At 40.8% G+C, this 13,478-nt stretch overlaps 1 long non-coding RNA gene across 3 annotated transcripts in view; it reads left to right on the forward strand.

The window, feature by feature from the left end:
- The window catches only part of LOC138849216 (uncharacterized), a 27,838-nt gene extending 14,639 nt beyond the window's left edge, over window positions 1-13,199 (forward strand). For all 3 annotated transcript variants that reach the window (XR_011387652.1, XR_011387651.1, XR_011387653.1), the window contains 2 exons: window positions 3,123-3,222; window positions 11,870-13,199. This is a non-coding gene — a long non-coding RNA (uncharacterized lncRNA). The remainder of the gene's footprint in view (window positions 1-3,122; window positions 3,223-11,869) is intronic.
- The last annotated feature ends 279 nt before the right edge of the window (window positions 13,200-13,478 follow it).

Consider the following 13,478-nt stretch of genomic DNA (forward strand, 5'->3'; position numbering starts at 1 on the left):
GCCTGCCTCCCATATCAGAGTGCCAGTTTGAATCCCTGATCCTCTGCTTCCAATCCAGCTTCCTGCTAATATCATGCAAAGAATCAGGTGATGGTACAAGTACCTGGGACCCTGCCACCCATGTGGGAGACCTAGATGAAATTCTGGGATCCTGGCTTGGATCTGGCCTAGCCTTAGATATTATAGGCATTTTTTTAAAAAGATTTATTTATTTATTTATTTGAAAGGCAGAGTTACACAGAGGCAGAGAGAGAGACAGAGAGAGAGAGAGGTCTTCCATACACTGGTTCACTCCCTAAATGGCTGCAACAACCAGAACTGGGCCAATCCAAAGCCAGGAGCCTCTTCCACATCTCCCATGTGGATACAGGGGCCCAAGGACTTGGGCCATCTCCTTCTGCTTTCCCAGGCCATAGCAGAGAGCTGGATTGGAAGAGGAGCAGCCAGGACTCCATAGAGAATGCCAGTGCCCATAGAGAATGCCAGCGCCGCAGGTGAAGGTTTTACCCACCACAGCACCAGATCCATTGTGGGCATTTTGGAAGTGACTCGATAGACAGGAGCTGTGTGTTCTCCCTCTCTCTCTCTGCCTTTGAATATTAAAATATTATTTTAAACATTATTGAATTAATTTAATATATAAAATATATTAAAATCAGTAAATTAATAATGAAAATATGAGAACAAGATCTATTTTGCCATTACTGTATAAATCCATCATATTTTAAATCACATATCTAGTAATGATAATCTATTTGATCCTAACACAATGGATTTTTAAATTTTTAATTAATTTACTTGAGAGGTATGGGGGGGAGAGAAATTCCATCTGCTGTTTCTTTCCCTAAATGCCCACAGGGCCAGGCCAAATCTGGGAACTCAATCCTTGTCTCCCATGTGGGCAGCAGAAACCCAACTACTTGAACCATCATCACTGCCTAGCAGAGTCTGCACTGACAAGAAGCTAGAGTCAGGAGCCAGAGCCTGGATTGAACTCAGGTGCTCTTAGGTGAGACACGGTGTCTTCACCATGGGCTAAGTGCCTGCTCCTTCAGTGGAGTTGTATCAGCTAGGAATCAACTCAGGTGAAAATGAAGCTCAGGAGTACTAGACACTTGCTCCACACAAATGGAGCACAGACTTCAGAATTACAAGTTGGTCTCTGGGGCTCATAAACCAACACTCTATTTGCCAAAGTTTGGTAAGTCTGACAGAAATTCACAAGTCTTAGTGGTGAATCTATTGTACATCTTTTAACAGTATCCAGATCCCTGAGTATGAATTGAATCTGAGACTCTGAAATTAATTCTTCTTTTGAGATGGAGAAGGGCTACATTTCAGGAGTGGAAGAGAAAGTGTCCAATTAAAATGAGGCTTAGGAACAGGGGCACGAGAGAGATCTTCCCTGAATTGGCATGAGCTCAGTCTGTGATTTCTGCCATCCTTCCTGGGGTTTATGCCTTAAGGAGCTCCCACTGGTCTTTGCTGGGTTCTTGCAGGACCTCAAATGGGATGATCACAGTGAACAGAAAGTGTCTTCTGGGAATAACAGGGAAATTATATGGCTGTGTGGTTTGGTGAAGGAGAAGGCTGGCCAAATTCCCTGTGACTGGGGTCAGAATGTCTGATTGAGATCTAGTTTCACCCCATTCTATCTCATCATGTGGTACAGTTACATAAGACTACCCTAATCCTTTCCTCATCTATAAAATTATAATAATTATTTCTTGGTAATGATTGTTTAGATGACATTAAACTACACAGTGCACATAGCTCAGAGTCTGTCACCTGAGAAACTTTGATAAAGGCTTATGCCTCATGGTTATAGTTATCATCTTCCTCCTCATCACCTTTATGATTACCCTGTAGTGCTTAAGGACAGTTTACAGGGACCCATTTCCTGCTCTGATGAGACAGATGCCTATGGGTTAGAACCAGGGTAGAAGAAAAGTAGAGCTCTGAATGAGAGTTTTCAGAGCCCCACAAGAATCAAGAATGTAAAGTAGAGGGGCTGGTGCTGTGGCATAGCAGGTAAAGCTGCTACCTGCAGTGCCAGCATCCCATATTGGTGCCAGTTCGAGTCCCGGCTGCTCCACTTCTGATCCAGTTCTCTTCTATGGCCTGGGAGAGCAGTAGAAGATGGCACAAGTCCTTGGACCCCTGCACACGTATGGGATTACCTGGAAGAAGATCCTGTCTCCTGGCTTCAGATTGGTGCAGCTCCGGCCATTGCAGCCACTCAGGGAGTGAACCATCAGATGGAAGATCTCTCTCCGCTCCCCCGCCCGCCCCCCGCCTCTCTTTCTTGTTCTGTGTAACTCTTTCAAATAGATAAATAAATCTTAGAAAAAAGAATTTAAAGTAGAACAGTAGTCATTAGACTCTAGAAAGTGGGGAGAGGGACACAGGAAAGAAAGCTATTGGGGGGTTGGCGCTGTGGTGTAGCGGGTTAAAGCCCCAGCCTGCGGTGCCGACATCCCATGATGGCGCCGGATCAGGTCCCGGCTGCTCCATTTCACATCCATCTCTCTGCTGTGGCCTGGGAGGGCAGTGGAGGATGGCCCAAGTCCTTGGGATCCCGCACCCACGTGAAAGACCTGGAAGAAGCTGCTGGCTCCTGGCTTCAGATCGGCTCAGCTCTGGCCATTGGCTGGCGGTCATTTGGGGAGCTAACCAGCGGATGGAAGACCTCTCTCTCTCTCTGCCTCTACTCTCTCTGTGTAACTCTGACTTTCAAATAATTAAAATAATTCTTTTTTAAAAAAGAAAGAAATAAAGCTGTTGGACCCCTAGTGCCATAATACGGATGGGTAAGAGGAGCAAACTCTAGATGGTACAGCACAGCGTTGTAACTGTAATTTATGGAGGGGGAGGTTTCAAGGTTCTCAAAATGAGGAATAATCAATTTTTAAAGAAATGGAAATTCTAATTACTCTTATTTGATCATAACACAATGCATACATTACTATATTATCATAATGTGACCCATAAATGTATGATTATTATGTGTCAGAATTTTTACTTTATTTAAAGAAGCTTCATAAGTCTCCAGGCTAAATCTCTGCATTTGAGGGCCCTCCACTCTGGCTCCTCCAGCTGTCTTTCTCTGACTGTTCCAACAGGCCCTCCTACGTCCAATGCCTCCCTGGCACTCACCGGTCTGTGCTGCCTCTATGTTGAGGAATGACCAAGAAGTGATGATCCATCACCCTCTCCTGCCAGGTGAGTGAAGAAGAGTCAGGCTCTGTCCTCAGGGCTGGCAGGTGGAATGTAGACAATGACTCTGGGAAGAGGAGATGGAAACAGATCTCCTGGACTGCGACTGGCAGAGTGAAGGGCTGGAGGGCACAGGCTGATTATCTACAATCAAATGTGTTGGAGACTCAATGCACAGAGCTCATAATTAGTCAAATTGGCCTGTGTTATCCCAGTCTCAGAGGACTTGTTAATATTAATGGCACTGGAGCATAGGAGAAATCAATGGGTAGGGTCTGGAACCTTTCACTTCTCAGAAGGGAATTCTCTATTTCTCCTCTTATGATGTTCAAGTTTCATAGTTCTTATAAAAATCAGGCTCATTTTTAAATTTAAAAAATATATGATTTAATGCCATAAATACAATCCAGCAAGACATGAAGCAGGTAGCATGACACCTCCAAGAGAACACAACAATCCTCCAGAAATAGATCCTGAACTGAGGAAAATCTAGGAAATGCAGATACAGATTTCAAAATAATGACTATAAGTAAACTCAATGAGATATGAGAATATAGATAGATTAAAGAAATGAGGGAATTAATGAGTGAAATGAATGAAAATGTAACTAATGAGATAGAAATCATTAAGAAGAACCAAGTAGAAATTATGGAGATGGATTTTTCAATTAGTGAAATAAAAAATACAATTGAGAGCTTTAACAGCAGAATAGACCGAGTAGAAGAAAGAATTTCTGACCTTAGGGATAAGACTTGAAATAACTGAATTAGACAAAAATAAACAGAAAAGAATTTAAAAGAGAGGTCCGAGGCAAGATGGCGGAATAGGAAGGGAGCACACTGATAGTCCGGGGAGAGACAGTTTAATAAAAGTGGAGATACTGCAGATTCAAGGAAGAGTAGGGGAGGAAAAAGCAGAAGAAACTCTTCTGGAATGCGTGATTCACAGTGGACCTGCGTGGAGAGCATGGGAGCCCACAGTTCGGGACACCAGCGGCAGACTCAACACACCAGCGCTGGAACGCGAGATGAGCCGAACCTCAATAGCCCGAGACACCGGCAGGCAAGCGGAGAGAGGAGACTAGAGGGAACGACCCCCGGGGGGGGGGGGAGTTCACCAGGCTAACTGGAAGAGAGAGAGAGAGAAAAAAAAGGTGACTGGTACGGACACGGGTTTCTCTCTCTCCGCTCACCTCTCAAGGGCGAGCAAGACAAAGAGCAGGCGCCATCTTGGACATACGTCATAAGCAGAGCGACCTCAGATCTGCACCGGCCCTGAGCCTAGCAGAAAAACCTGACTCTGGGCAGGGCGAATTAACAGGAGATTAGGACCTAGTAAATTTGTGGTGCTACTGAACTGAGACTGTGAAAAAAGAGACGGTGGGGGAGAGAACTCACAGAATTCACGTGAGTACTCTCCAGAGATGCTACAATTCCGTAACTTTGGCAACCCAGTGGGAGACTGAAGGAGAATCTGAGCCCACCCTGAGGGCAGAACAGATTCCCTGTGTGGTCCTTGGGAAAGAGCTTCCGATCTCTGGCTCCTGTGGGTATATTATTTGCCTGCTAACTACCTCCAACTTTGTTCAGCTGTGTGGAATTACTTCCCTTTTGAATCAAAAAAAGAAAGAGAGAGAGAGAGAGAGAGATCTACCACGCCTAACCTGGGAGTGTCACCTTTGGCACACGAAACAGAGCTCTCAGGCCACACCCATCTCAAGCCTCTAAGGCTCCATCAAAAACAGACAGTCCACTTAATCTAGAGTCATAGTATAACAAGAAAAAGCACCACAGTGAAGAAACCAAATATCTCCAATATGCCGAGGTAATAAAAACAAGGAAATCACCATGACGCCCCCAAATGAAAAAGATACCCCAATTCAAGATTATGAAGATGATGAGTTAGAAGAAATGCAAGAAGCAGATCTCAAAAAATTGATAAGAACATTAAGAAGTTCTCAAAAACAAATTCTTGAACTACAGAAATCCTTAATGGACAAGATAGAAAATGTCTCTCGTGAAAATAAAATATTAAGGAGGAATCAAAATGAAACGAAACAACTAGTACAACAGGAAACTGTGATAGTGACGAGAAATCATAATGAAGTGAAGAATTCAATAGATCAAATGAAAAACACAATAGAGAGCCTTACGTACAGAATGGGTGAAGCAGAAGAGAGAATATCAGACTTAGAAGACAGAGAACAGGAAAGGATACAGTCAGACCAAAGAAAAGAAGAGGAAATTAGAAATCTAAAACATATTGTCAGGAATCTGCAGGATACTATTTAAAAAACCAACATTCGGGTTCTAGGAGTTCCTGAAGGCATGGAGAGGGAGAAAGGATTAGAAGGCCTTTTTAGTGAGATATTAGCAGAAAATTTCCCAGGTTTGGAGAAGGACAGAGAAATCCTAGTACAGGAAGCTCACAGAACCCCTAATAAACATGACCAAAAGAGATCCTCACCATGACACGTTGTAATTAAACTCTCCACAGTGAAACATAAAGAAAAGATCCTAAACTGTGCAAGAGAGAAACGTCAGATTACTCTCAGATGATCTCCAATCAGACTCACAGCTGACTTCTCATCAGAAACCCTACAAGCTAGGAGGGAATGGCGAGATATAGCCCAGGTACTAAGAGAGAAAAACTGCCAGCCCAGAATATTGTATCCTTCAAAGCTATCATTTGTGAATGAAGGTGAAATAAAGACTTTTCATAGCAAACAGAAATTGAAAGAATTTGTCGCCACTCATCCAGCCCTGCAAAAGATGCTTAAAGATGTGTTACACACAGAAACACAGAAACACGGTCATCAATATGAAAGAAGGTAAAGGAAGGAAACCTCACAGCAAAAGATCACAGGGAATTCAAAGCATATATTAGAACTTATCTTTGGCAAATGGCAGGGCAAAGTTACCACTTATCATTAGTCACATTGAACGTTAATGGCCTGAACTGTCCAGTTAAAAGACACAGATTGGCTGATTGGGTTAAGGAACAAAACCCATCTATTTGCTGCTTACAAGAAACACATCTTTCCAACAAAGATCCATACAGACTGAAAGTGAAAGGCTGGAAAAAGATATACCATGCCAACAGAAATGAAAAAAAGAGCGGGCGTAGCCATCTTAATATCGGACAACATAAACTTTACCACAAAAACTGTTAAGAGAGACAAAGAGGGACACTATATAATGATTAAGGGATCAATACAACAAGAAGATATAACAATTATCAATGTATATGCACCTAACTACAGGGCACCGGTTTATCTAAAAGATTTGTTAATGGACTTAAAGGGAGACTTAGACCCCAGTACAATAGTACTGGGGGACTTCAATACTCCACTCTCAGAAATAGACAGATCAAGAGGACAGAAGATCAACAAGGATACAGTAGATTTAAATGACACTACAGCCCAAATGGATCTAACAGATATATACAGAACTTTCAATCCTACAGCTAAAGATTTTACATTCTTCTCAGCAGTACATGGAACCTTCTCTAGGATTGACCACATACTAGGCCATAAAGCAAGTCTCAGCAAATTCAAAAGAATTAGAATCATACCATGCAGCTTCTCAGACCATAAAGGAATGAAGTTGGAAATTAGTAACTCAGGAATCCCTAGAGCATATGCAAACACATGGAGATTGAACAACATGCTCCTGAATGAACAATGGGTCATAGAAGAAATTAAAAGAGAAATCAAAAATTTTCTGGAAGTAAATGAGGATAACAGCACAACATACCAAAACTTATGGGACGCAGCAAAAGCAGTGTTAAGAGGAAAGTTTATATCAATAGGTGCCTACATCAAGAAATTGGAAAGGCACCAAATAGATGAGCTTTCAAGGCATCTCAAGGATCTAGAAAAACTGCAGCAAACCAGACCCAAATCTAGTAGGAGAAGAGAAATAATTAAAATCAGAGAAGAAATCAACAGGATTGAATCCAAAAAAAACATTACAAAAAATCAGCCAAGCGAAGAGCTGGTTTTTCGAAAAAATAAACAAAATGACACCCCATTGGCCCAACTAACTAAAAAAAGAAAAGACCCAAATCAATAAAATCAGAGATGGAAAAGGAAATGTAACAACAGACACCACAGAAATAAAAAGAATCATCAGAAATTACTACAAGGACTTGTATGCCAGCAAACAGGGAAACCTATCAGAAATTGATAGATTCCTGGACACATGCAACCTACCTAAACTGAACCAGGAAGACATAGAAAACCTAAACAGACCCATAACTGAGACAGAAATTGAAACAGTAATAAAGGCCCTCCCAACAAAGAAAAGCCCAGGACCAGATGGATTCACTGCTGAATTCTACCAGACATTTAAAGAAGAACTAACTCCAATTCTTCTCAAACTATTCAGAACAATCGAAGAAGAGGGAATCCTCCCAAATTCTTTCTATGAAGCCAGCATCACCTTATTTCCTAAGCCGGAAAAAGATGCAGCACTGAAAGAGAATTACAGACCAATATCCCTGATGAACATAGATGCAAAAATCCTCAATAAAATTCTGGCCAATAGAATGCAACAACACATCAGAAAGATCATCCACCCAGACCAAGTGGGATTTATCCCTGGTATGCAGGGATGGTTTAATGTGCGCAAGACAATCAATGTGATACACCACATTAACAGACTGCAGAAGAAAAACCATATGATTATCTCAATAGATGCCGAGAAAGCATTTGATAAAATACAACACCCGTTCATGATGAAAACTCTAAGCAAACTGGGTTTGGAAGGAACATTCCTCAATACAATCAAAGCAATCTATGAAAAACCCACAGCCAACATCCTATTGAATGGGGAAAAGTTGGAAGCATTTCCACTGAGATCTGGTACCAGACAGGGATGCCCACTCTCACCACTGCTATTCAATATAGTTCTGGAGGTTCTAGCCAGAGCTATTAGGCAAGAAAAAGAAATTAAAAGGATACAAATTGGGAAGGAAGAACTCAAACTATCCCTCTTTGCAGATGATATGATTATTTAGGGGACCCAAAGAACTCTACTAAGAGACTATTGGAACTCATAGAAGATTTTGGCAAAGTAGCAGGGTATAAAATCAATGCACAAAAATCAACAGCCTTTGTATACACAGACAATGCCATGGCTGAGGAAGAACTTCTAAGATCAATCCCATTCACAATAGCTACAAAAACAATCAAATACCTTGGAATAAACTTAACCAAGGACGTTAAAGATCTCTATGATGAAAATTACAAAACCTTAAAGAAAGAAATAGAAGAGGATACCAAGAAATGGAAAAATCTTCCATGCTCATGGATTAGAAGAATCAATATCATCAAAATGTCCATTCTCCCAAAAGCAATTTATAGATTCAATGCAATACCAATCAAGATACCAAAGACCTTCTTCTCAGATCTAGAAAAAATGATGCTGAAATTTATATGGAGACACGGGAGACCTCGAATAGCTAAAGCAATCTTGTACAACAAAAACGAAGCTGGAGGCATCACAATACCAGATTTCAGGACATACTACAGGGAAGTTGTAATCAAAACAGCATGGTACTGGTACAGAAACAGATGGATAGACCAATGGAACAGAATAGAAACACCAGAAATCAATCCAAACATCTACAGCCAACTCATATTTTTTTTTTTTTGACAGGCAGAGTGGACAGTGAGAGAGAGAGACAGAGAGAAAGGTCTTCCTTTGCCGTTGGTTCACCCTCCAATGGCCGCCGCGGCCGGCGCGCTGCGGCCGGCGCACCGCGCTGATCCGATGGCAGGAGCCAGGAGCCAGGTGCTTTTCCTGGTCTCCCATGGGGTGCAGGGCCCAAGCACCTGGGCCATCCTCCACTGCACTCCCAGGCCACAGCAGAGAGCTGGCCTGGAAGAGGGGCAACCGGGACAGAATCCGGCGCCCCAACCGGGACTAGAACCCGGTGTGCCGGCGCCGCTAGGCGGAGGATTAGCCCAGTGAGCCGCGGCGCCGGCCCCAACTCATATTTGATCAAGGGTCCAAAACCAATCCCTGGAGTAAGGACAGTCTATTCAATAAATGGTGCTGGGAAAATTGGATTTCCACGTGCAGGATCATGAAGCAAGACCCCTACCTTTCACCTTACACAAAAATCCACTCAACATGGATTAAAGACTTAAATCTACGACCTGACACCATCAAATTATTAGAGAGCATTGGAAAAACCCTGCAAGATATAGGTACCGGCAATGACTTCTTGGAAAACACCCAAGAAGCACAGGCAGTCAAAGCCAAAATTAACATTTGGGATTGCATCAAATTGAGAAGTTTCTGTACTGCAAAAGAAACAGTCAGGAAAGTGAAGAGACAACCGACAGAATGGGAAAATATATTTGCAAACTATGCAACTGATAAAGGGTTGATAACCAGAATCTACAAAGAAATCAAGAAACTCCACAACACCAAAACAAACAACCCACTTAAGAGATGGGCCAAGGACCTCAATAGACATTTTTCAAAAGAGGAAATCCAAATGGCCAATAGACACATGAAAAAATGTTCAAGATCACTAGCAATCAGGGAAATGCAAATCAAAACCACAATCAGGTTCCACCTCACCCCAGTTAGAATGGCTCACATTCAGAAATCTACCAACAATAGATGCTGGCAAGGATGTGGGGAAAAAGGGACACTAACCCACTGTTGGTGGGAATGCAAACTGGTCAAGCCACTATGGAAGTCAGTCTGGAGATTCCTCAGAAACCTGAAGATAACCCTACCATTCAACCCAGCCATCCCACTCCTTGGAATTTACCCAAAGGAAATTAAATTGGCAAACAAAAAAGCAGTCTGCACATTAATGTTTATTTCAGCTCAATTCACAATAGCTAAGACCTGGAACCAACCCAAATGCCCATCAACGGTAGAGTGGATAAAGAAATTATGGGACATGTACTCTATAGAATACTATACAGCAGTCAAAAACAACGAAACCCAGTCATTTGCAACAAGATGGAGGAATTTGGAAAACATCATGCTGAGTGAATTAAGCCAGTCCCAAAGGGACAAATATCATATGTTCTCCCTGATTGGCGACAACTAACTGAGCACCAAAGGGGAAACTTGTTGAAGTGAAATGGACACTATGAGAAACAGTGACTTGATCAGCTCTTGTCCTGACGGTTGATGTACAATGTAATACTTTATCCATTTTAGTATTTTTTTTTGTTCTAGTACCATTGGTTGAACTCTGTAATTAACACACAATTATTCTTAGGTGTTTAAATTTTAACTGAAAAGTGATCCCTGTTAGGAATTTGGAAAACATTATGCTGAGTGAAATAAGCCAATCCCAAAGGGACAAATACGACTTGTTCTCCTTGATAGGTGACAACTAACTGAGCACCAAAAAGGAAACCTGTTAAAGTGAAATGAACACTATGAGAAACGGTGACTTGATCAGCCCTCACCCTGACTGTTGATGAGCAGCTTAATATGTTATCCCTCTTAGTATTTTTTTTTTGTTTGTTCTACTTAATACTTTTGGTTGAATGCTGTAATCAATACACAATTCTTCTTAAGTGCTGAAATTTAACTGAAAAGTGATTGCTGTTAAATATAAGAGTGGGAATAAGAGAGGGAAGAGATGTGCAATTCGGGACATGCTCAAGCTGACTTACCTCAAACAGTAGAGTTAGAAACATACCAGGAGATTCGAATTCAATCCCATCGAGGTGGCATGTACCAATGCCATCTCACTAGTCCCAGTGATCAATTTCTGTTCACAATTGATCGTAATGATAGGACTAAGAACCAAAGGGATCACATAAACAAGAATAGTGTCTGCAAATACTAGCTGATAGAATAAAAAAGGGAGAGAATGGTCCAACATGGGAAGTGAGATACACAACAGACCCACAGAATGGCAAATGTCCTAACAGCACTCTGGCCTCATAATCAGCCCTTAAGGCATGTGGATCCGGCTGAAATGCCCATGAGAGTATTTCAGGCATGGAAAGCCAAGACACTCTGGGGGGAAAAAAAAAAAACCTAAATGAAAGATCTTCACGAGTGAGATCCCAGTGGAAAGAATGGGTCATCAAAGAAGGAGGTACCTTTCTCTGAAGGGAGGAGAGAACTTCCACTTTGACCATGGCCTTGTCTAAAAATGATCAGAGTCAGTGAACCCAGGGGCTTCCATAGCCTTGGCAACTCCTGACAAGAGCCTAGGGTGATTACTGATGCCATACACAAGAGTGTCAATTTGTTAAGTCAACAACAGGAGTCACTGTGCACTTACTCCTCATGTAGGATCTTTGTCCTTAGTGTGCTGTACATTGAGATTTAATGCTATAACTAGTACTCAAACAGTATTTTTCACTTTATGTTTCTGTGTGGGAGCAAACTGTTGAAATCTTTACTTAATGTATGCTAAACTGATCTTCTGTATATAAAAAGAATCGAAAATGAATCTTGACATGAATGGAAGGGGAGAGGGAGTGGATAAGGGGAGGGTTGTGGGTTGGAGGGACGTTATGGGGGGAAGTCATTGTAATCAATATTCTATACTTTGGAAATTTATATTCATTAAATAAAAGTTAAAAAAAGAATTTAAAAGAATGAAGAAGGTCTACATGAAATATGGGATATCATTAAATGACCCAACATTCATATTATAGGTAATCCTAAAGGAGAAGAAAAGAAAAACTCATTGAGAACCTGCTAAATGAAATAATAGCTGAAAATTTTCCAAGTCTTGAGAGACATGGACATCCAATACAAGAAGCTCAAAGGACTCCAAGCAGACACAACAAAAAAGATCTTCTACAAGGCATATTATAGTCAAATTGCCAAAAATAAGAACAAAGAGAGAATCCTAAAAACAGTAAGATAAAAGCATCAAGTTACATATAAAGGAAAACCAATTACATTATCAGACTTCTCAGTGGAAACACCATAAGCCAGAAGATAATAGGATGATACATTCAAGGTCTTAAAAAAAAAAAACTTCCAACCAAGAATATTATATCCAGCAATGCCATCCTTTAAAGGTAAAGAAGAAATAAGGTTTTCTTTCAGATAAGCAAAAACAGAGAATTCACCACCACCAGACCAGCTTCACAAGATATTCTGAAGGGGGTCCTACAATAGGCGTAAACATCATGAAAACATCTGACACCACAAAAATTCACTAACCAACAGGAAGAATCAGTATCCAATGAACAGAATGGCAGGTGTTAGTTGTTCTCTATCAATACTAACATTGAATGTAAATGGATTAATTTCTCCAGCCAAAAGACTTAGGCTGACCAAATGGATAAAACCAAGACCCAACTACATATTGCCTACAAGAAACTCATTTTTTCAAAAAAAGAAAGTGAAGGGCTGGAAAAAGATACAACAGGCAAATGGGAATAAAAATGAGCAGGAATAAATATCCTAAAATCAGATAAAACAGACTTTAAATTAAAAACTATAAAAAGAGATAAAGCCATATTTTGATAATAGGTTTGATTCAGCAAGAAGACATAACAATCATAAATATATATGTACCCAACACAAGACCTCCCAGCAAATACTATTAGACCAAAAGAGAGAGAGATCCCAATACAATAAAAGTGGGTGACTTCAACACCCCATTCTCATCAATGGGCAGATCATCCTGATAGAAAATCGATAAAGATTGATTGGAATTGAAACATACTATTGAGAAAATGGAACTAACACTTATAGGACATTTCACCCAACACATTCTTTTTCATTATCACATGGAACATTTTATAGGATAGACCATATATTAGGTTACAAATAAAGTCTCAGTAAATATAAAAAGATTGAAATAATACCATGTATCTTCTCAGGCCATAAAGGAATAAAACTAGAAATCAACAATCAAGAACAGAGAACACCCCCAAATACTTAGAAATTAAACTACATGCTACTGAATGATCAATGAGTCAGTGAAGAAATTTAAAAGAAAATGAAAAACTCTCATGCAATAAATGAAAATGAAAACACAATATAAAGAATGTGAAGATGAAGAGACTAATGAAATGCCTGAAAAGGGATTCAAAAACACAAGCATAAGATTACTCAAAAACAAGAAGAAGCAAATTCATGAACTAAAGAAATCCAAACATGGGATTCCTAGGTGGCTGAATAGGGAAAAGACTTGCTGATTCTGACCAGGGGAAGATAAGGAGAAAAGCAGAGAAGTGCACTCCCACGAGGAAGCTGAAGAGAAGTTCGCCGTGAAAACCCTGCAGAAGGCAGAGGAATGCCATGAAG

The sequence above is a fragment of the Oryctolagus cuniculus genome, chromosome 4 (genome assembly GCF_964237555.1).
Source record: "Oryctolagus cuniculus chromosome 4, mOryCun1.1, whole genome shotgun sequence".
Taxonomy (NCBI): Eukaryota; Metazoa; Chordata; class Mammalia; order Lagomorpha; family Leporidae; genus Oryctolagus; species Oryctolagus cuniculus.